At 50.1% G+C, this 23,998-nt stretch overlaps 4 non-coding genes across 4 annotated transcripts; 1 reads left to right on the top strand and 3 right to left on the bottom strand.

Moving 5' to 3' along the window:
- Positions 1–5,871: 5,871 nt before the first annotated feature.
- On the bottom strand, positions 5,872–5,944 carry trnav-cac (transfer RNA valine (anticodon CAC)). Its single transcript has one exon. It is a non-coding gene; the product is annotated as a tRNA-Val (tRNA).
- A 6,025-nt stretch (positions 5,945–11,969) lies between these two features.
- trnav-uac (transfer RNA valine (anticodon UAC)) lies at positions 11,970–12,042 on the bottom strand. Its single transcript has one exon. It is a non-coding gene; the product is annotated as a tRNA-Val (tRNA).
- Positions 12,043–13,233: 1,191 nt separating this feature from the next.
- On the top strand, positions 13,234–13,307 carry trnat-agu (transfer RNA threonine (anticodon AGU)). Its single transcript has one exon. It is a non-coding gene; the product is annotated as a tRNA-Thr (tRNA).
- Positions 13,308–22,828: 9,521 nt separating this feature from the next.
- Positions 22,829–22,901, bottom strand: trnav-cac (transfer RNA valine (anticodon CAC)). The gene has a single exon. It is a non-coding gene; the product is annotated as a tRNA-Val (tRNA).
- Positions 22,902–23,998: the final 1,097 nt, after the last annotated feature.

Below are 23,998 nucleotides of genomic sequence, written 5' to 3'. Positions count from 1 at the left end.
GCCCCGAACTATACTTTCCCCAATTACGACTACATTTATTTTCTCTGCCCCCACTTGAACAGCTCCCTGTATCACGGTGCTGTGGTCAGTTTGCTCATCCTCCCTGCAGCACCCGTTCCCCTCCACACAGCGAGCTAGAATCTGAACCTGTTGGACAAGTTCAGGGACTGAGGCTCCTGCAACCCGAACCCCTGGAACCCTCTCCCTGCCCCACTCGCAGTCACACCCTCCTGTCCCTGTCCACTGGCCGAATTCAAGGTATTTAATCGAAGGGGTGTGACTGCCTCCTGGAACACAGTGTCCAGGTATCTCCCCCCCTCCCTGATGTGTCACAGCGTCCGGAGCTCAGAATCCAGCTCATCCACTCTGAGCCGGAGTTCCTCATGTAGGAGCGATGGGGGAAGGGTCTCATTCTGTGCTGCAAAACTCTGTGACTCGATAACTCGATAAAATATCTCCCCCATATCCCTCTTTCCCTTTCTTTTGTTAGAAACAGCCGATCTCCCTCTGGAAACCATTCAATGTTTCAGACTCCACTGTGCTCTGGGGCAGCGATTCACCACCCTCTGTGAGAAGTCATTCTTCCCCTTCTCAGTTTCTAATCTACCCCCTCACAACCTATACCTGCGGCTTCTTGTTCCAGATTGCCCCATAAGAGGAAACATTTGTCCCACATTTACTCTATCAATCCCTTTTAAAATTTTATATCCCTCGATCACATCCCCCCTCGCCCTTCTAAACTCCACGAGTACAAGCCCCAAACTGTTCAATCTCTCCTCATACGTCAACCCTTTCATCCCCGGAATCAACCTGGTGACCCTCCTCTGAACTGCCTCCAATGCCCCACATCCTTCCTCAAATAAGGAGACCCAAACTGGACACAATACTCCAGATGTGGTCTCACCAACACCCTGTGTAATTGCAACAACACGCATCTACTTTTATACTCCAGCCCTTCTGCAATAAATGCCAACATGCCATTTGCTTTTTTTTATTAGGTGCTGCCCCTGCATGCCGACTTTCTGTGGTTCATGAACAGAGACGCCCAGATCCCTCTGCCCAGACACATTTTCAATCTGCTTTTTATTCATGGAATAATTTGCCTTTCTAATTTTTCTGCCAAAATGGATAACTTCACACTTATCCACATTAAACTCCATCTGCCAGATTGTGACCCATTCTCTCAGCCTATCGATATCCATCTGTGGAATCCTTGCATCCTCTTCTCTGCCTGCTTTCCCACCTATTTTAGCATCATCCACAAATGTTGTTGTGTTCCACTCTGTCCCTGCTTGCAGATCATTGATATAGAATGTGACCAAGAGTTAGTGCCGTTCCCCGGCCATTTCCCCCTGATTTTGCACACTCAAGGTGAGGGACAGGAGGATTAGGGGATGTGAGGAAAAACATTTCTACCCAGAGTGTGGGGCCAGCCTGGAATGCGCTGCCTGGGAGGGTGCTGGAGGTGGGTTGCCTCACATGCTTTAAAACCTCCCTGGATGAGAACTTGGCTCCTCACAATATTCAAGTCTGTGGGCCAAGTGCTGGTAAATGGGATTAGGTGGGAGGTCAGGTGTTTCCCATCTGTCGGTGCAGACTCGATGGGCTGAAGGGCCTCTCCTGCTCTCTATGATTTTACAATGTTTTGATTCTCCTCTAGCTGTGGGTGAAGCAGCGTTTTATGCAGCTCCAACATAACCTCTCTGCTCCTCTATCCCACACCTAGGGTAATAAGGATCAGTATCCCATATACCTTCTGAACCACCTGATCTACCTGTCCTGCTGCTTTCAGGGATCTGTGGACATGAATCCCAAGTCTCTCGGCTCCTCTGCTCTTCTTTACATTTGACTATTCAATTGACAAGTCGCTGTGAAACAGCGGCTTGTTCAAGGCAGGAATAAAGCTCACTCACCGGGGCTCAGATAGTTCAGTCAAGAGAATAACTGGCTTTTAATCTGAGGGTTGTGGGTTCAAGTCCCTCTTTGGGACAAGGTGCAGTCAATATCTTCACCCACTGTTCAAACTGTTAATGTTGACTTTTCTCCCACCCTGAACGCAATTGCTTGAGATGCTCTTCATGACAGATCAACAGATGGACATCTTTGCCATGACTTTGTAGCTTTCGTAAGAAGTCTGACAACACCAGGTTAAAGTCCAACAGGTTTATTTGGTATCATGAGCTTTTGGAGCATTGCTCATTCAGCAGGTGAGTGGGGATGATCACCTGATGAAGGAGCAGCGCTCCGAAAGCTCGTGATACAAAATAAACCTGTTGGACTTTAACCTGGTGTTGTGAGAATTCATAGAATTCATAGAAACCCTACAGTGCAGAAGGAGGCCATTCGGCCCATCGAGTCTGCACCGGCCACAATCCCACCCAGGCCCTACCCCCACATATTTACCCGCTAATCCCTCTAACCTACGCATCCCAGGACTCTAAGGGGCAATTTTTAACCTGACCAATCAACCTAACCCGCACATCTTTGGACTTCTTACTGTGCCCACCTTAGTCCAACCTCCAGCATCTCCACTTCATAGCTTCAATAATCTATATTTCCAAACATTATATTCTCCATTTCCAGACAGCCATCTGTGGAAAATAAATTAATCCTCACTTTGCTCTTCATTGGGCGATATGTTCCCATTGCTCAGGATCGGCTGAAATAGTTTCCCAAGTTGAACAGTTTTAACACTGTCGATATCTCCATCAGTCCACTCTTCACTTCAACACACTGAAGACAATAGAAGCAATCCCTCTCCTAATTAACCAATTAAAAGCAGAAAGTTGCTGGTGAATCTGCCCTCCTTGTGCTCCCAGGTCAATATAATGGTGTTTGTTGCTGTGCTGAGTGTCTGTCAGTGCATCAGAAACAGGAGCATGAGCAGCATCTACTGAGCTATGAGTAAATACATAGAACTAGAATAGAAAACGCTGCAAAATCTCAGCAGGTCTGACAGCATCTGTGTCGAGAGAATGGAGTCAACGTTTCGAGTCAGGATGACCCTTGGTAAGAAACTAGAATCCAGCCTCCAAACGTTATCTCTGTTCTCTCTCCACAGAGGCTGTCAGACCTGCTGTGATTTTCCACATTTTTGCTTTTGTTTCAGGTTGCAGCATCCATGGTATTTTGCATTTATCTTTATGTACAAATTATAATCCTGTTTTCATTGTTGAGTTGGTGCAGTGGCTCAGTTGGTTAAAGTGCCTGCTTCATAAACAGGAGATCCTGAGTTTGAATCTCAGCGATGCCATCCTGTTCAATTCTGAATCAAAATCACTCTTGCTCTGAGAAGCTGCAACTTTCCCGTCACACAGTTCGACAGCAGGAAAAGAAGCCCAGAGGCCCATTTTGTCTGCGCCGGCCATCGAGCACCTATTAAAATGGACGAACGTTGCTGCCGGCAACTCTTGGAATTGTCAATCGCGTGTGAGGAATTTGTTAAAGGACATCTGTTCACCTATTTTGAAGCACATCTCAAACAATTGTGTTCAGGGTGGAAGAAAAGCAACATCCAAAACAGGGACTTGAACCCTCGATCCTCAGATTAAAACTCTGATGCTTTACCGACTGAGATTTCCAAGATTCCAACAGCTTCTCTTTTCCCTCCGTTGAACTCGCCGCTCTCTCACTGTGACTGGGAGCAGATGGGATTGAAGGGGAGTTGATTTTTTACTGGGGGGGGAAGTGTGATATTATCCACTTTGAGATTCAGCAAGAGCTCCTCCTTCAATCTGCTCTGTTGCATTCGCTGCTCCCAATGCGCTCGACTCTACATCGGAGAGACCAAACGGAGACTGGGTGATCGCTTTGCTGAGCACCTTCGCTCCGTCCGCACACAGGACCCTAACCTTCCTGTCGCTTGCTGCTTCAACACACCACCCTGCTCTCCTGTCCACATGTCCGTCCTTGGCCTTTTGCAATGTTCCAGTGAACGCAAACTGGAGAAACAGCCCCTCATCTTCCGATTGGACACTTTACAGCCTTCTGGACTCAACATTGAGTTCAACAACTTCAGAGCATGAACTCTCTCCTCCACCTTCACCCCATTTCCATTGATTTTATTTCATTTTGTTTCATCCGATTCATCCATTTTATTTTATTTGATTTAATTTATTATTGTCACACATATTAACATACAGTGAAAAGTATTGTTCCTCAATGTCAACAAAATGAAGGAGATTGTCATCGACTTCAGGAAGCGTAAAGGAGAACATGCTGCTGTCTAGATCAATGGGGATGAAGCAGAAAGGGTCGAGAGCTTCAAGTTTTTAGGTGTCCAGATCACCAACAACCTGTCCTGATCCCCCCATGCCGACACTATAGTTAAGAAAGCCCACCAACGCCTCTACTTTCTCAGAAGACTAAGGAAATTTGACATGTCAGCTACAAATCTCAATAACTTTTATAGATGCACCATAGAAAGCATTCTTTCTGGTTGTATCACAGCTTGGTATGGCTCCTGTTCTGCCCAAGACCGCAAGGAACTACAAAAGGTTGTGATTGTAGCCCAATCCATCACGCAAACCAGCCTCCCATCCATTGACTCTGTCTACACTTCCCATTGCCTCGGCAAAGCAGCCAGCATAATTAAGGACCCCACGCACCCCAGACATTCCCTCTTCCACGTTCTTCGTTCGGGAAAAAAGATACAAAAGTCTGAGTCCGACCCAAGAACAGCTTCTTCCCTGCTGCTGTCAGACCTTTGAATGGACCTACCTCACATTAAGTTGATCTTTCTCTACACCCTAGCTATAACTGAAACACTACATTCTGCACTCTCTCGTTTCCTTCTCTATGAACAGTATATTTTGTCTGTAAAGCAAGAAACAATACTTTTCACTGTACATGTGACAATAAATCAAATCAAATCAAAACCTTCACCCCATTTCCATTTATTTTATTTCATCCGATTCATCCATTTTATCATCCTTCTTTCTCACCTCCATTTTCCCACTTTCCATTCCAGCTCTCCTTCTTGCCCCCCCCCCCCTCCCCCTTTCAGGGCAACTGCCACATTCCTCGGGCAGTCCTTTAACAATCTGCATCTCTGTTCTGCCATTCACACATTCTGATCATTAATGGACACTTTCTAGCACCTTCTCAGCCTTCTGTCTCCTCATTTCAATTCCCGTTGTCCCATTCCATCCCCCCGACCCTCACAGTATAAATCTCCGCTGATTCTCTGTGCTCTCAGCTCTGACCAAGGGTCATCCAGACTCCAAACGTTGGCTCGATTCTCTCCCCAGAGATGCTGTCAGACCTGCTGAGATTTTCCAGCATTTTCTGTTTGTGTTGAAGTCATGTTGGAGTTGTATCGAACTGTGGTGAGGCCACAGCTGGAGCACTGTGTGCAGTTCTGGTCACCACATTTTAGGAAGGATGTGATTGCGCTGGAGAGGGTGCAGAGGAGATTCCCCAGGATGCTGCCTGGGACGGAGCATTTAAGTTATGAAGAGAGGTTGTGGAAGCTTGGATTATTTTCGGTGGAGCAGAGAAGACTGAGGGGCGACCTGATTGAGGTGGACAAGATTATGAGGGGCACGGACAGAGTGGATAAGGAGCAGCTGTTCCCCAGATTTGAAGGGTCAGTGTTCAATTCTTTGGCCTTCAGACGTTTCATACAGCTCCATCACAGCCTCTCTGCTCTGATATTCTGTGCCTCGGCTATAAAGACAATTAACACATTTGCCCTGTCAACCAACTTATCTACCTGTCCTGCTGCCTTCAGGGATCTGTGGACATGAACCCCAAGTCTCTCGGCTCCTCTGCACTTGTTGGCATCCGACCATTCAAAGGACAAGTCAGTGTGAAAGAGCGGGGAGTTCAAGGCAGTTCCACTGCTCTCTGGGAATAGGAACAAAATACCACTGGCTCCACTGGGCTTCGAACCCAGGACCTTCTGCGTGTGAGGCAGATGTGATAACCACTACACTATGGAACCACATGACTGTGAATGTAAATGAGCTGGAGGCAGTTCAGGGTGGGGGGGGGGGGGCGGTGGGTGGTTACTGGATTGCTCCCTGGAATGAGCGGGTTTTCTCATGAGGTTGGATTGGACAGACTGGGCTTCTTTCAGCTGGAGTTTAGGAAAGTGAAGGGGTGACTGGAATTAAGTTTCTAAGATGCTGAACGGTCTTGGGAAGGTGGAGGTGGAAAAGATGGCCGCACGAAGGAGGGCAGGGGGCTGCCGCTGAGGGCCAGGAGGTGGGTGAGCAGCTCCCGAAAGGATGCACAGAAGGCGGAGGGTGCCGAGGGCAAGTAGGTCCAGGCTCCGGGATTCATTACAGGCCCTCTCGGAGGAGATGTGCCGTCGCCGGCTGCGGCTCTGCCAGAGCTCAGTGTGGCACCTTTGTGAGGTGCTGGCACACCTGGCACCTCAGGGGAGAAGCGGCCACCCGTTCCCTGTGGGCGGGAAGGTGACGGCTGCCCGGAATGTTTTCCCATCTGGGTCATTTCAGGCACCCAGTGGCCACCTCGTTGGGATCTCCCAGGCCTCCGTGCACAGATGTGAGCGGCAGGTCACAGGTGCCCTGTGTGCCCGGGCCGGGCAGGACATAAACTTTGATGTGGGCCGTGCCCAGCAGGAGGCCCGGGCTCGAGGCTTCGCTGCCATTGCTGGAATTGCCAATGTCCAGGGAGCAGTGGACGGGACACACATCGCCTCGCGGGCCCCACATACAGAACCACAGCAATTTGTCAACAGGAAAGGGTTCCACTCCCTCAATGTGCAGATCGTATGTGACCATCTAATGAGGATCAGGCAGCTCGATGCTCCCCATCCAGGGAGTGGCCATGACAGCTTTGTCCTCAGGCAGTCGCACATCCCTGGCCTCTTTGAAGAGCAGCCCAGGCTCCCGGGATGGCTCCTGGGTGACAAAGGTTACCCGCTAAGGTCATGGCTGATGAGGCCTGTGCGGAGGCCCCAGACCGAGGCAGAGAGCCGCTACAACGAGGCCCGTGCAGCCTCCCGGTCCATCGGAGAGCGGGGCATCGGCCTGCTGGGAATGTGGTTCCGCTGCTTGGAGCGCTCTGGGGGGAGCCTCCTGTATCATCCTCTGCCCGTCCCACGCATTATAATTGTTGCTGCATTCTGTACAACATCACCCAGCAGCGGGGGGGAGGGGGAGGGGGAGGAGGAGGGGGAGGGGGAGGGGGAGGAGGAGGGGGAGGGGGAGGGGGAGGAGGAGGGGGAGGGGGAGGGGGAGGAGGGGGAGGGGGAGGAGGGGGAGGGGGAGGAGGGGGGGAGGGGGAGGGGGAGGAGGAGGGGGAGGGGGAGGGGGAGGAGGGGGAGGGGGAGGAGGGGGAGGGGGAGGAGGGGGGAGGGGGAGGGGGAGGAGGAGGGGGAGGGGGAGGAGGGGGAGGGGGAGGAGGGGAGGGGGAGGAGGGGGGAGGGGGAGGGGAAGGGGTGGGGGGGGAGGGGAGGGGGAGGGGAGGGGGTGGGGGAGGGGAGGGGGAGGGGCGAGGGGGAGGGGGAGGGGGGAGGGGGATGTGGAGGGGGAGGGGGAGGGGGAGGAGGTGGAGGGAGAGGAGGAGGGAGGGGAGGAGGGGGCGTGGGAGAGGGAGGGGGATGGGGGGCGGCGAGGGGGGAGGTGGAACTCCAGCCATATGAGGAGCCGGAGGAAAGAGGGTGGGCGGCGATGGCAGGTGTCCGGCAGGGAAGGGCAGCGAGGGACGCCTTAATGGCAGCCGCTTCACCGAGCTGGTGCTGTGCAGTGAGGGGGCTGCAACCCCCACACACCCACCACACCCCAGGGGCAAGTGCAGCCCCCATTCCCCCTCCAAACCCAACTGGGCCCTCAAACTACATCACCCTTCCCCAGCCTCTCTCATCCCACCACCCGATCCCCCAGAAACACCCAAACCTGTTCATGGGCCTGGGCTGCCAATGGTTATGATGTGGAGATACCGGCGTTGGACTGGGGTAAACACAGTAAGAAGTCTCATAACACCAGGTGGGCGCCACGGTGGCACAGTGGTTGGCACGGTGGCACAGTGGTTAACACTGCTGCTTCACAGCTCCAGGGACCTGGGTTCGATTCCCAGCTTGGGTCACTGTCTGTGTGGAGTTTGCACATTCTCCTCGTGTCTGCGTGGGTTTCCTCCGGGTGCTCCGGTTTCCTCCCACAGTCCAAAGATGTGCGGGTTAGGTTGATTGGCCATGCTAAAAATTGCCCCTGAGCGTCCTGAGATGCGTAGGTTAGAGGGATTAGTGGGTAAATATGTCGGGATATGGGGGTAGGGCCTGGGTGGGATTGTGGTCGGTGCAGACTCGATGGGCCGACAGGTTTATTTAGTAGCAAAAGCCACTAGCTTTCAGAGCGCTGCTCCTTTGTCAGGTGAGTGGGAATTCTGTTCACAAACAGGGCATATAAAGACACAAGCTCAATTTACAAAATAATGGTTGGAATGCGAATACTTACAGCTAATCAAGTCTTAAAGGTACAGACAATGTGAATGGAGAGAGGGTTAAGCACAGGATAAAGAGATGTGTATTGTCTCCAGACAGGACAGTTAGTGAAACTCTGCAGGTCCAGGCAACTGTGGGGGTTACAAATAGTGTCACATGAACCCAATATCCCGGTTGAGGCCGTCCGCGTGTGTGCGGAACTTGGCTATCAGTTTCTGTCAGCGACTCTGCGCCGTCGTGTGTCGTGAAGGCCGCCTTGGAGAACGCTTACCCGGAGATCAGAGGCCGAATGCCCGTGACTGCTGAAGTGCTCCCCAACAGGAAGAGAACAGTCTTGCCTGGTGATTGTCGAGCGGTGTTCATTCATCCGTTGTCGTAGTGTCTGCATGGTTTCCCCAATGTACCATGCCTCGGGACATCCTTTCCTGCAGCGTATCAGGTCGACAACGTTGGCCGAGTTGGAACAGTAGGTACCGTGTACCTGGTGAATGGTGTTCTCATGTGAGATGATGACATCCGTGTTGATGATCCGGCACGTCTTGCAGAGGTTGCTGTGGCAGGGTTGTGTGGTGTCATGGTCACTGTTCTCCTGAAGGCTGGGTAGTTTGCTGCGGACAATGGTCTGTTTGAGGTTGTGCGCTTGTTTGAAGGCAAGAAGTGGGGGTGTGGGGATGGCCTTGGCGAGATGTTTGTCTTCATCAATGACATGTTGAAGGCTCCGGAGAAGATGTCGTAGCTTCTCCGCTCCGGGGAAGTACTGGACGACGAAGGGTAATCTGTCCGTCGTGTCCCGTGTTTGTCTTCTGAGGAGGTCGGTGCGGTTTTTCGCTGTGGCGCGTTGGAACTGTCGATCGATGAGTCGAGCGCTATATCCTGTTCAGATATGGGAGTGGGGCCTGGGTGGGATTGTTGTCGGTGCAGACTCGATGGGCTGAATGGCCTCGTTCTGTACTGTAGGGTTTCTATGATTTCTATGATTATGAGGGCATCTTTCAGCGTCTGGAGGTGTCTGTTGCGATCCTCCTCATCGGAGCAGATCCTGTGTATTCGGAGGGCTTGTCCGTAGGGGATGGCTTCTTTAACGTGTTCAGGGTGGAAGCTGGAGAAGTGGAGCATCGTGAGGTTATCCGTGGGCTTGCGGTGCAGTGCAATGGCTGCCAGTCTTGGTTGGAGGCTGGAGGATGATGAGGACTGGCTGTTGTGCTCACTGGGATCCTGCCCCTGGTGCCACTCAAGTCTGACTCCTCCCTGTTCTCCCAATGCACGCTGCCACCCTGGCCCACGGGGCTGGAAGGGTTGGGGACACCTGTTTGTTGGGAATCAGGCGGGAGGGTGGGGGGGTCTGGTGGGCGTTGGGGAGGGTCGGGCAGGCGGGGGGGTGGGGGGTTCTGGTGGGCGTTGGGGAGGGTCGGGCAGGCGGGGGGGTGGGGGGTTCTGGTGGGTGTTGGGGAGGGTTGGGCAGGCGGGGGGGTGGGGGGTTCTGGTGGGCGTTGGGGAGGGTCGGGCAGGCTCTCTGTAACATGTGGCTGAGTCTCGCAAGGTACAACAGACAGCACCTCTGTGCATGGGAATGGGGGGCACTCGGCTCTGTGCGGGGGGAGGGGGGGCACTCGGCTCTGTGCGGGGGGAGGGGGGCACTCGGCTCTGTGCGGGGGGAGGGGGGGCACTCGACTCTGTGCGGGGGGAGGGGGGGCACTCGGCTCTGTGCGGGGGGAGGGGGGGCACTCGGCTCTGTGCGGGGGGAGGGGGGGCACTCGGCTCTGTGCGGGGGGAGGGGGGCACTCGGCTCTGTGCGGGGGGAGGGGGGTGGATCAGAGACACATTAGTCACAGCTGTGAGGTGTGAATAAAAGTTTATTGTGCTGTTAACATTAGTGACGAATAAACCCTGACGACTGGTGAACTCTTAGTGAACTACAACCTTCTCACTTTGTGCGGCCTCCTGCTTCTCCTCGGCGTTACCCCAGGAGGCACATCGGAGGTGGAGGTGTCCAGCTGTGATGCACGCCCCGTTGCCTGTGATGCCCTTGGCGGACGTCCCCTGGGTGGCCAGGACGTGGCTGACTTGCGGATGGCACTGTTTCGGTGCCACTCTGTTCATCTCGTTGGCCCTGAGAGGTCCCGGTGTGAGGAAGGGGGGAATCGGAAGGTTTTGGTCCGTCTGAGATCTCTTGGCTGTGTCGAAATCTCGACTTCCGAGTTTGACTCTAACACAAACACACATTGACACAAGATACTTAACCAACAGATTGTCTTTATTTTACTTGCCAGCAAGGGGAATCAGTCCCCGACACAATGGGCCAGAGACACCATTCCACCAGACAAAGAAAATCATCCTGGTTTATACAACTCTGCAGCTCACAGTCAGTTGGACACAATCCAATCAAAAGTGTTACAAATGACATCCTTTACGTATTGATCCAATAGAAACAATACTGATCCACCCTGATCGATGAGATCACGATACCTGGTGCGATACCCCAATATATCATCCCCAAGCCTGTCCTCTAGTGCCTTAGTCAGACATCATGTCTGTATTTTGATCGCAGCCTCACAAAGCATCTTCACTGAAACAGTCTCACATGGGCATCCTTTAACTGATAAAGGGGGCGTACAAAAGCCATTAACATTTTATGGGCTTGTCAGTGAAGTGACTGAATCTCGAAGGGATGTGGTCAACCCAGCTTGCCTTCAGGATATTCCCCGATTATAGCCCTGATAAGTTTGTTTATTGCCGACATAATGAAACACAGGTGTATTTGGTTTATCAATCCAATAACTGAGCTTTTTATCATTACCGACAGTTTCAAGGGGGATCATCATTGTCACCATTAATTCTTGTCAGTTCCCAAGTCCCCGACCATAACTCTTCCGTTCGCTGAGACATTAATATCTTTCTGACTCTGTTTTGATTGGAAACTGTGAAGCAGCTTCATTAAAACTCACTCCTGTATCAGTTGTTTCTGATAAGGTGTCGGGTGAGGCATTGAAGCCTCCTTTATGGCCCTGTGATTCCAACAGTTGGGTGCTTTAAAGGACTGTATCGAACGTGTGTTTAGTATCAAAGGGCTCTCTGTAACTGTGCATCAAAGTTTCTTTGTTTAATTTCTAAAAATGTACAGAAGATATATTTATATATGCACTAATTAAAGGTATTATATGTACCTTTAAAACTACAAAGTATTTAAAACACCTCATTACAATTACTAACAAACTTACTCCACATTGAGAAAGTGAATTCTACATCGAAGTTGATGAAACAAAAACCCGAGCAGAATCTGCCAATCTGATAGAAACCCTTTTCTTTTCTATCTTTCTCCACATCACAGCCTCTCTGCTCTGATATTCTGTGCCTCAGCGATAGACAAGTAACCCATTCGCCAAGTTAACCACCTTATCGACCTGTCCTGCTGCCTTCCGAGATCTGTGAACATGAACCCCAAGTCTCTCGGGTCCTCTGCACTTGTTGGCATCCGACCATTCAAAGGACAAGTCACTGTGAAAGAGCGGCGAGTTCAAGGCAGTTCCACTGCTCTCTGGGAATAGGAACAAAATACCACTGGCTCCACTGGGCTTCGAACCCAGGACCTTCTGCGTGTAAGGCAGACGTGATAACCACTACACTATGGAACCACAGGACTGTGAATGTAACTGAGCTGGAGGCAGTTCAGGGTGGGGGGCGGTGGGTGGTTACTGGATTGCTCCCTGGAATGAGCGGGTTTTCTCATGAGGTTGGATTGGACAGACTGGGCTTCTTTCAGCTGGAGTTTAGGAAAGTGAAGGGGTGACTGGATTAAAGTTTCTAAGATGCTGAACGGTCTTGGGAAGGTGGAGGTGGAAAAGATGTTTCCTCTTGTGGGTGAGGCCAAAACAAGGGGGTGCTGTTTGAACATTCACAATAGATGAACAGGTGTCCTTTAACAAATTCCTCACACGCGATTAACAATTCCAAGAGTCGCCGGCAGCAACATTCATTCATTTGCCCTCATTTGATGGGGTAATGCCCTCCATACCAGGATGTTGCCTGGTATACAGGGCATTAACTATGAGGAGAGGCTGGAGAAACTTGGTTTGTTCTCTCTGGAACGACAGAGGTTGAGGGGAGACCTGATAGAAATCGACAAGATTATGAGAGGCATGGACAGGTTGGATAGTCAGAAGCTTTTTCCCAGGGTGGATGGGTCAATTACTGATGGGCACAGGTTTGAGTTGCGAGGGGCCAGGTTTAAAGGAGATGTATGAGGCAGATTTTTTACACAAAGGGTGGTGGGTGCTCGGAACGCGTTGCCGGGGGAGGTAGTGGAAGTGGATACGGGAGTGACTTTTAAGAGGTGTCTTGACAAGTACATGAATAGGATGGGAATAGAGGGATATGGGCCCCGGAAGGATAGGGGGTTTTCGTTAAGTCGATAAGCATGGTCGGTGCAGGCTTGGAGGGCCGAAGGGCCTGTTCCTGTGCTGTAATTTTCTTTGTTCTTTGTTCTTTATTAGGAGGTCGCCCATTTAGGTCAAGAGATGATTAGATTTGTTTTCTCTCAGAGGCTTGTGCCACTTTTAAACTCTGCCTCAGAAGGTGCTGGAGGACGGGGTCACTGAATATTTTCCTGGCGGAGGGAGTTCGATATTTGTTGAGTGAGAGAATTAAAGATTATCGGGGAGGGGGAGGGGAATATGGAGAATGTGGAAGCCAACAGAAAGGGATCAGCCATGGCCTTAGTAAATAGTGAAGCAGCTCGAAGGACCAGACGGTTTCAGGTTGCAGCATCCACAGGATTTTGCTTTTAACTTTATCATAAATTAGAACATTGGTTCAACTTTTCAATTGGTGCCGTGGCTTAGTTGGTTAATGCACCTGTCTAGTAAACAGAAGATCCTGAGTTCAAATCTCAGCGGTGCCTTTGTATATGGTGCATTTTGCAACTCTGAGAAGCCATAACTTTCCCGTCACACAGTTCGATCGCAGGCAAAGAAGCCCAGAGGCCCATTTTAAATGACCATAAGACACAGTAACAGAATTAGGCCACTCGGCCCATCGGGCCTGCTCCGCCATTCAATCATGGCTGATATTTTTCTCATCCCCATTCTCCTGCCTTTTCCCCATAACCCCCGATCCCCTTATTAATCAAGAACCTACCTAACTCTGGTTAAAGACACTCAATGACTCGGCCTCCACAGCCTTCTGCAGCAAAGAGTTCCACAGATTCACCACTCTCTGGCTGAAGAAATTCCTCCTCGTCTCTGTTTTAAAGGATCATCCCTTTAACCTGAGGTTGTGCCCTCTGGTTCTAGTTTTTCTTACTCGTGGAAACATCCTCTCCACATCCACTCTATCCAGGCCTCACAGTATCCTGTAAGTTTCAATGAGATCCCCCCTCATCCTTCTAAACTCCAACGGGTACAGACCCAGAGTCCTCAACCGTTCCTCATACGACAAACTCTTCATTCCAGGGATCATTCTTGTGAACCTCCTCTGGACCCTTTCCAAGACCAGCACATCCTTCCTTCGATACAGGGCCCAAAACTGCTCACAATACTCCAAATGGAGTCTGACCAGAGCCTTCTACTCCCTCAGAAGTACATCCCTGCTCTTGTATTCTAGCCCTCTCGACATGAATGCTAACATTGTATTTGCCTTCCTAACTGCCGACTGAACCTGCACGTTAACCTTAAGAGAATCTTGAACAATGACTCCCAAGTCCCTTTGTGTTTCTGATTTCCGAAGCATTTCCCAATTTCGAAAATAGTCTCTGCCTCCATTCCTCGTTCCAAAGTGCAGAACCTCACACTTTTCCACATTGTATTCCATCTGCCACTTCTTTGCCCACTCTGCTAACCTGTCCAAGTCCTTCTGCAGCCCCCCTGCTTCCTCAATACTACCTGTCCCTCTACATATCTTTGTATCATCTGCAAACTTAGCAACAGTGCCTTCAGTTCCTTCCTCCAAATCGTTAATGTATATTGTGAAAAGTTGTGGTCCCAGCACTGACCCCTGAGGCACACCACTAGTCACCGGCTGCCATCCTGAGAGAGACCCCTTTATCCCCACTCTCTGCCTTCTGCCAGTCAGCCAATCCTCTATCCATGCCAGGATCTTACCCTTAACACCATGGGCTCTTAACTTATTCAACAGTCTCCTATGCGGCACCTTGTCAAAGGCCTTCTGGAAATCTAAATAAATCACATCCACTGGTTCTCCTTTATCTAACTTCCTTGTTACCTCCTCAAAGAACTCTAACCGATTTGTCAGACATGACCTCCCCTTGACGAAGCCGTGCTGACTCAGTCCTATTTTATCATGCACTTCCAAGTACTCCGCAATCTCATCTTTAATAATGGACTCGAAAATCTTGCCAATGACTGAAGTCAGGCTAACCGGCCTATAATTTCCCGTCTGCTGCCTCCCTCCCTTCTTAAACAGCGGTGTTACATCAGCTACTTTCCAGTCCTCTGGGACATTCCCTGCCTCCAGTGATTCCTGAAAGATCACCACCAACGCCTCCACAATTTCCTCAGCGATCTCTCTTAGACCCCTGGGGTGTAGTCCATCTGGTCCAGGTGATTTATCCACCTTCAGACCTTTCAGTTTCCCCAGAACCTTCTCCTTAGTGATGGCCACTACACTCACCTGTGCCCCCTGACTCTCCTGGAGCTCTGACATCCCACTGGTGTCTTCCACCGTGAAGACTGATGCAAAGTAACTATTCAGTTCCTCTGCCATTGCTTTGTTTCCTATTATTACTTCTCCAGCCTCATGTTCCAGTGGCCCAATGGCTATTTTTGCCTCTCTCTTACCTTTTATATATTGAAAAAAACTCTTCCTATCTTCTTTTAGATTACTAGCTCACTTACACTCATATTTCATCTTCTCCCCCCTTATTTCTTTTTTAGTAGTCCTCTGCTCGCTTTTAAAGGCTTCCCAATCCTCCGGCTTCCCACTAATCCTCGCAATTCTGTCTGCTTTTTCTTTTGCTTTTATGCTGTCCTCAACTTCCCTCGTCAGCCATGGATGTCTCGTCCTCCCCTCAGCATGTTTCCTCCTCCTTGGGATGAATTTCTGTTCTGCCTCCCGAATAACCCCCAAAAACTCCTGCCATTGCTGTTCCACTGTCTTCCCCCCGAGGCTCCCTTTCCAATCAACTCTGGCCAGCTCCTCCCTCATGTCTTTGTAGTTACCTTTATTTAATTGTAACACCGTTACATCTGATTCCAGCTTCTCCCTCTCAAACTGCAGGGTAAATTCTATCATATTGTGGTCACTGCTCCCTCAGGGTTCCTTCACCTTCAGTTCCCTGATCAAGTCTGCCTCATTACACATCACCAAATCCAGAATTGCCGGTTCCTGAGGAGACTCTGTCACAAGCTGCTCCAAAAAACCATCGCTTAGACATTGCACAAATTCCTGTTCTTGGGATCCACGACCTACCTGATTTTCCCACTCCACCTGCATATTGAAATTCCCCATGATTATTGTAACATTGCCTTTTCTATCTCCTGACTTATTTTCTGTCCCACATCCTGACGACTGCGAGGGGGCCTGTACATAACTCCCATCAGGGTCTTTTTACCTTTGTGATTCCCCCACTCGACCCACAGAGATGCTGTACCTTCTGATCCTATATCACTTCCTGCTATCGATTTAACTTCATTCCTGACTAACAATGCAACCCCGCCCCCTTTGCCCATCTGCCGGTCCTTTCCATAGGACACATATCCTTGGATATTTCGATCCCAGCCCTGATCCCCTTGCAGCCACGTCTCTGTGACGCCCACAACATCGTACCGGCCAATTTCAATGTGCGCAACAAGCTCATTGACCTTGTTCGGTAAACTGCGCACATTTAGGTCCAACACCCTCAGTCCCACACTGACCACCTCCCTTCTCAGACTGGTCACCTTTTCTGCTCTGCCTGAGGTTAGATTCCTGCCACCTTCTATACTCTCAGTTCTATTACGTGGTCTGGAAACTTTACGAACCTCTCCTGAGCCCCCAGCTCCATTAGAACTTGCACTTCCACCCTCTCCTTTAACTTTGATTTTCTGATTCTCCATAAAACTGAACCCTCCCCCCACTATTTAGTTTAAAGCCCGATCTACAGCCCGAGTTATACGATTCACCAGGACTCTGGTCCCAGCACGATTCAGATGAACACCATCCCATCGGAACAGGTCCCCTCTTCCCCAATACTGGTGTCAATGTCCCATGAAGTCAAACCCATTCCTCCCACACCAATCTTTGAGCCACGCATTTACCTCCTTAATCTTATTGACCCTGCGCCAATTCGCTCGTGGCTCAGGTGGTAATCCAGAGATTATTACCTTTTTGGTTCTGCTTTTTAATTTCGCTCCTAGCTGTTCATACTCCCTTAGCAGAACCTTTCTTCCTGTTCTACCGATGTCATTGGTACCTACGTGGACCACGACAACTGGGTCTTTACCCTCCCACTCCAAGTTCCTCTGCAGCCCAGATGAGAGATCCTGAACCCGAGCACCAGGAAGACAACACAACCTTTGGGATTCTCGATCCTGGTCACAGAGAACAGTGTCAATGCCCCGAACTATACTTTCCCCAATTACGACTACATTTATTTTCTCTGCCCCCACTTGATCAGCTCCCTGTATCACGGTACTGTGGTCAGTTTGCTCATCCTCCCTGCAGCACCCGTTCCCCTCCACACAGCGAGCTAGAATCTGAACCTGTTGGACAAGTTCAGGGACTGAGGCTCCTGCAACCCGACCCCCTGGAACCCTCTCCCTGCCCCACTCGCAGCCACACCCTCCTGTCCCTGTCCACTGGCCGAATTCAAGGTATTTAATCGAAGGGGCGTGACTGCCTCCTGGAACACAGTGTCCAGGTATCTCCCCCCCTCCCTGATGTGTCACAGCGTCCGGAGCTCAGAATCCAGCTCATCCACTCTGAGCCGGAGTTCCTCATGTAGGAGCGATGGGGGAAGGGTCTCATTCTGTGCTGCAAAACTCTGTGACTCGATAACTCGATAAAATATCTCCCCCATATCCCTCTTTCCCTTTCTTTTGTTAGAAACAGCCGATCTCCCTCTGGAAACCATTCAATGTTTCAGACTCCACTGCGCTCTGGGGCAGCGATTCACCACCCTCTGTGAGAAGTCATTCTTCCCCTTCTCAGTTTCTAATCTACCCCCTCACAACCTATACCTGCGGCTTCTTGTTCCAGATTGCCCCATAAGAGGAAACATTTGTCCCACATTTACTCTATCAATCCCTTTTAAAATTTTATATCCCTCGATCACATCCCCCCTCGCCCTTCTAAACTCCAGCGAGTACAAGCCCCAAACTGTTCAATCTCTCCTCATACGTCAACCCTTTCATCCCCGGAATCAACCTGGTGACCCTCCTCTGAACTGCCTCCAATGCCCCACATCCTTCCTCAAATAAGGAGACCCAAACTGGACACAATACTCCAGATGTGGTCTCACCAACACCCTGTGTAATTGCAACAACACGCATCTACTTTTATACTCCAGCCCTTCTGCAATAAATGCCAACATGCCATTTGCTTTTTTTTATTAGGTGCTGCCCCTGCATGCCGACTTTCTGTGGTTCATGAACAGTGACACCCAGATCCCTCTGCCCAGACACATTTTCAATCTGCTTTTTATTCATGGAATAATTTGCCTTTCTAATTTTTCTGCCAAAATGGATAACTTCACACTTATCCACATTAAACTCCATCTGCCAGATTGTGACCCATTCTCTCAGCCTATCGATATCCATCTGTGGAATCCTTGTATCCTCTTCTCTGCCTGCTTTCCCACCTATTTTAGCATCATCCACAAATGTTGTTGTGTTCCACTCTGTCCCTGCTTGCAGATCATTGATATAGAATGTGACCAAGAGTTAGTGCCGTTCCCCGGCCATTTCCCCCTGATTTTGCACACTCAAGGTGAGGGACAGGAGGATTAGGGGATGTGAGGAAAAACATTTCTACCCAGAGTGTGGGGCCAGCCTGGAATGCGCTGCCTGGGAGGGTGCTGGAGGTGGGTTGCCTCACATGCTTTAAAACATCCCTGGATGAGAACTTGGCTCGTCACAATATTCAAGGCTGTGGGCCAAGTGCTGGTAAATGGGATTAGGTGGGAGGTCAGGTGTTTCCCATCTGTCGGTGCAGACTCGATGGGCTGAAGGGCCTCTCCTGCTCTCTATGATTTTACAATGTTTTGATTCTCCTCTAGCTGTGGGTGAAGCAGCGTTTTATGCAGCTCCAACATAACCTCTCTGCTCCTATATCCCACACCTAGGGTAATAAGGATCAGTATCCCATATACCTTCTGAACCACCTGATCTACCTGTCCTGCTGCTTTCAGGGATCTGTGGACATGAATCCCAAGTCTCTCGGCTCCTCTGCTCTTCTTTACATTTGACTATTCAAATGACAAGTCGCTGTGAAACAGCGGCTTGTTCAAGGCAGGAATAAAGCTCACTCACCGGGGCTCGGATAGTTCAGTCAAGAGAATAACTGGCTTTTAATCTGAGGGTTGTGGGTTCAAGTCCCTCTTTGGGACAAGGTGCAGTCAATATCTTCACCCACTGTTCAAACTGTTAATGTTGACTTTTCTCCCACCCTGAACGCAATTGCTTGAGATGCTCTTCATGACAGATCAACAGATGGACATCTTTGCCATGACTTTGTAGCTTTCGTAAGAAGTCTGACAACACCAGGTTAAAGTCCAACAGGTTTATTTGGTATCATGAGCTTTTGGAGCATTGCTCATTCAGCAGGTGAGTGGGGATGATCACCTGATGAAGGAGCAGCGCTCCGAAAGCTCGTGATACAAAATAAACCTGTTGGACTTTAACCTGGTGTTGTGAGAATTCATAGAATTCATAGAAACCCTACAGTGCAGAAGGAGGCCATTCGGCCCATCGAGTCTGCACCGGCCACAATCCCACCCAGGCCCTACCCCCACATATTTACCCGCTAATCCCTCTAACCTACGCATCCCAGGACTCTAAGGGGCAATTTTTAACCTGGCCAATCAACCTAACCCGCACATCTTTGGACTTCTTACTGTGCCCACCTTAGTCCAACCTCCAGCATCTCCACTTCATAGCTTCAATAATCTATATTTCCAAACATTATATTCTCCATTTCCAGACAGCCATCTGTGGAAAATAAATTAATCCTCACTTTGCTCTTCATTGGGCGATATGTTCCCATTGCTCAAGATCGGCTGAAATAGTTTCCCAAGTTGAACAGTTTTAACACTGTCGATATCTCCATCAGTCCACTCTTCACTTCAACACACTGAAGACAATAGAAGCAATCCCTCTCCTAATTAACCAATTAAAAGCAGAAAGTTGCTGGTGAATCTGCCCTCCTTGTGCTCCCAGGTCAATATAATGGTGTTTGTTGCTGTGCTGAGTGTCTGTCAGTGCATCAGAAACAGGAGCATGAGCAGCATCTACTGAGCTATTAGTAAATACATAGAACTAGAATAGAAAATGCTGCAAAATCTCAGCAGGTCTGACAGCATCTGTGTCGAGAGAATGGAGTCAACGTTTCGAGTCAGGATGACCCTTGGTAAGAAACTAGAATCCAGCCTCCAAACGTTATCTCTGTTCTCTCTCCACAGAGGCTGTCAGACCTGCTGTGATTTTCCACATTTTTGCTTTTGTTTCAGGTTGCAGCATCCATGGTATTTTGCATTTATCTTTATGTACAAATTATAATCCTGTTTTCATTGTTGAGTTGGTGCAGTGGCTCAGTTGGTTAAAGTGCCTGCTTCATAAACAGGAGATCCTGAGTTTGAATCTCAGCGATGCCATCCTGTTCAATTCTGAATCAAAATCACTCTTGCTCTGAGAAGCTGCAACTTTCCCGTCACACAGTTCGACAGCAGGAAAAGAAGCCCAGAGGCCCATTTTGTCTGCGCCGGCCATCGAGCACCTATTAAAATGGACGAACGTTGCTGCCGGCAACTCTTGGAATTGTCAATCGCGTGTGAGGAATTTGTTAAAGGACATCTGTTCACCTATTTTGAAGCACATCTCAAACAATTGTGTTCAGGGTGGAAGAAAAGCAACACCCAAACAGGGACTTGAACCCTCGACCCTCAGATTAAAACTCTGATGCTTTACCGACTGAGATTTCCAAGATTCCAACAGCTTCTCTTTTCCCTCCGTTGAACTCGCCGCTCTCTCACTGTGACTGGGAGCAGATGGGATTGAAGGGGAGTTGATTTTTTACTGGGGGAGGGGAAGTGTGATATTATCCACTTTGAGATTCAGCAAGAGCTCCTCCTTCAATCTGCTCTGTTGCATTCGCTGCTCCCAATGCGCTCGACTCTACATCGGAGAGACCAAACGGAGACTGGGTGATCGCTTTGCTGAGCACCTTCGCTCCGTCCGCACACAGGACCCTAACCTTCCTGTCGCTTGCTGCTTCAACACACCACCCTGCTCTCCTGTCCACATGTCCGTCCTTGGCCTTTTGCAATGTTCCAGTGAACGCAAACTGGAGAAACAGCCCCTCATCTTCCGATTGGACACTTTACAGCCTTCTGGACTCAACATTGAGTTCAACAACTTCAGAGCATGAACTCTCTCCTCCACCTTCACCCCATTTCCATTGATTTTATTTCATTTTGTTTCATCCGATTCATCCATTTTATTTTATTTGATTTAATTTATTATTGTCACACATATTAACATACAGTGAAAAGTATTGTTCCTCAATGTCAACAAAATGAAGGAGATTGTCATCGACTTCAGGAAGCGTAAAGGAGAACATGCTGCTGTCTAGATCAATGGGGATGAAGCAGAAAGGGTCGAGAGCTTCAAGTTTTTAGGTGTCCAGATCACCAACAACCTGTCCTGATCCCCCCATGCCGACACTATAGTTAAGAAAGCCCACCAACGCCTCTACTTTCTCAGAAGACTAAGGAAATTTGACATGTCAGCTACAAATCTCAATAACTTTTATAGATGCACCATAGAAAGCATTCTTTCTGGTTGTATCACAGCTTGGTATGGCTCCTGTTCTGCCCAAGACCGCAAGGAACTACAAAAGGTTGTGATTGTAGCCCAATCCATCACGCAAACCAGCCTCCCATCCATTGACTCTGTCTACACTTCCCATTGCCTCGGCAAAGCAGCCAGCATAATTAAGGACCCCACGCACCCCAGACATTCCCTCTTCCACGTTCTTCGTTCGGGAAAAAAGATACAAAAGTCTGAGTCCGACCCAAGAACAGCTTCTTCCCTGCTGCTGTCAGACCTTTGAATGGACCTACCTCACATTAAGTTGATCTTTCTCTACACCCTAGCTATAACTGAAACACTACATTCTGCACTCTCTCGTTTCCTTCTCTATGAACAGTATATTTTGTCTGTAAAGCAAGAAACAATACTTTTCACTGTACATGTGACAATAAATCAAATCAAATCAAAACCTTCACCCCATTTCCATTTATTTTATTTCATCCGATTCATCCATTTTATCATCCTTCTTTCTCACCTCCATTTTCCCACTTTCCATTCCAGCTCGCCTTCTTGCCCCCTCCCCCTCCCCCTTTCAGGGCAACTGCCACATTCCTCGGGCAGTCCTTTAACAATCTGCATCTCTGTTCTGCCATTCACACATTCTGATCATTAATGGACACTTTCTAGCACCTTCTCAGCCTTCTGTCTCCTCATTTCAATTCCCGTTGTCCCATTCCATCCCCCCGACCCTCACAGTATAAATCTCCGCTGATTCTCTGTGCTCTCAGCTCTGACCAAGGGTCATCCAGACTCCAAACGTTGGCTCGATTCTCTCCCCAGAGATGCTGTCAGACCTGCTGAGATTTTCCAGCATTTTCTGTTTGTGTTGAAGTCATGTTGGAGTTGTATCGAACTGTGGTGAGGCCACAGCTGGAGCACTGTGTGCAGTTCTGGTCACCACATTTTAGGAAGGATGTGATTGCACTGGAGAGGGTGCAGAGGAGATTCCCCAGGATGCTGCCTGGGACGGAGCATTTAAGTTATGAAGAGAGGTTGTGGAAGCTTGGATTATTTTCGGTGGAGCAGAGAAGACTGAGGGGCGACCTGATTGAGGTGTGCAAGATTATGAGGGGCACGGACAGAGTGGATAAGGAGCAGCTGTTCCCCAGATTTGAAGGGTCAGTGTTCAATTCTTTGGCCTTCAGACGTTTCGTACAGCTCCATCACAGCCTCTCTGCTCTGATATTCTGTGCCTCGGCTATAAAGACAATTAACACATTTGCCCTGTCAACCAACTTATCTACCTGTCCTGCTGCCTTCAGGGATCTGTGGACATGAACCCCAAGTCTCTCGGCTCCTCTGCACTTGTTGGCATCCGACCATTCAAAGGACAAGTCAGTGTGAAAGAGCGGGGTGTTCAAGGCAGTTCCACTGCTCTCTGGGAATAGGAACAAAATACCACTGGCTCCACTGGGCTTCGAACCCAGGACCTTCTGCGTGTGAGGCAGACGTGATAACCACTACACTATGGAACCACATGACTGTGAATGTAACTGAGCTGGAGGCAGTTCAGGGTCAGGGGGCGGTGGGTGGTTACTGGATTGCTCCCTGGAATGAGCGGGTTTTCTCATGAGGTTGGATTGGACAGACTGGGCTTCTTTCAGCTGGAGTTTAGGAAAGTGAAGGGGTGACTGGATTAAAGTTTCTAAGATGCTGAACGGTCTTGGGAAGGTGGAGGTGGAAAAGATGGCCGCAGGAAGGAGGGCAGGGGGCTGCCACTGAGGGCCAGGAGGTGGGTGAGCAGCTCCCGAAAGGATGCACAGAAGGAGGAGGGTGCCGAGGGCAAGTAGGTCCAGGCTCCGGGATTCATTACAGGCCCTCTCGGAGGAGATGTGCCGTCGCCGGCTGCGGCTCTGCCAGAGCTCAGTGTGGCACCTTTGTGAGGTGCTGGCACACCTGGCACCTCAGGGGAGAAGCGGCCACCCGTTCCCTGTGGGCGGGAAGGTGACGGCTGCCCGGAATGTTTTCCCATCTGGGTCATTTCAGGCACCCAGTGGCCACCTCGTTGGGATCTCCCAGGCCTCCGTGCACAGATGTGAGCGGCAGGTCACAGGTGCCCTGTGTGCCCGGGCCGGGCAGGACATAAACTTTGATGTGGGCCGTGCCCAGCAGGAGGCCCGGGCTCGAGGCTTCGCTGCCATTGCTGGAATTGCCAATGTCCAGGGAGCAGTGGACGGGACACACATCGCCTCGCGGGCCCCACATACAGAACCACAGCAATTTGTCAACAGGAAAGGGTTCCACTCCCTCAATGTGCAGATCGTATGTGACCATCTAATGAGGATCAGGCAGCTCGATGCTCCCCATCCAGGGAGTGGCCATGACAGCTTTGTCCTCAGGCAGTCGCACATCCCTGGCCTCTTTGAAGAGCAGCCCAGGCTCCCGGGATGGCTCCTGGGTGACAAAGGTTACCCGCTAAGGTCATGGCTGATGAGGCCTGTGCGGAGGCCCCAGACCGAGGCAGAGAGCCGCTACAACGAGGCCCGTGCAGCCTCCCGGTCCATCGGAGAGCGGGGCATCGGCCTGCTGGGAATGTGGTTCCGCTGCTTGGAGCGCTCTGGGGGGAGCCTCC

The sequence above is a fragment of the Mustelus asterias genome, chromosome 16 (genome assembly GCF_964213995.1).
Source record: "Mustelus asterias chromosome 16, sMusAst1.hap1.1, whole genome shotgun sequence".
In the NCBI taxonomy this organism is placed as follows: domain Eukaryota; kingdom Metazoa; phylum Chordata; class Chondrichthyes; order Carcharhiniformes; family Triakidae; genus Mustelus; species Mustelus asterias.
Note: the sequence above shows the minus strand (reverse complement) of the source record. Positions and strands in the feature narration are given on the sequence as shown.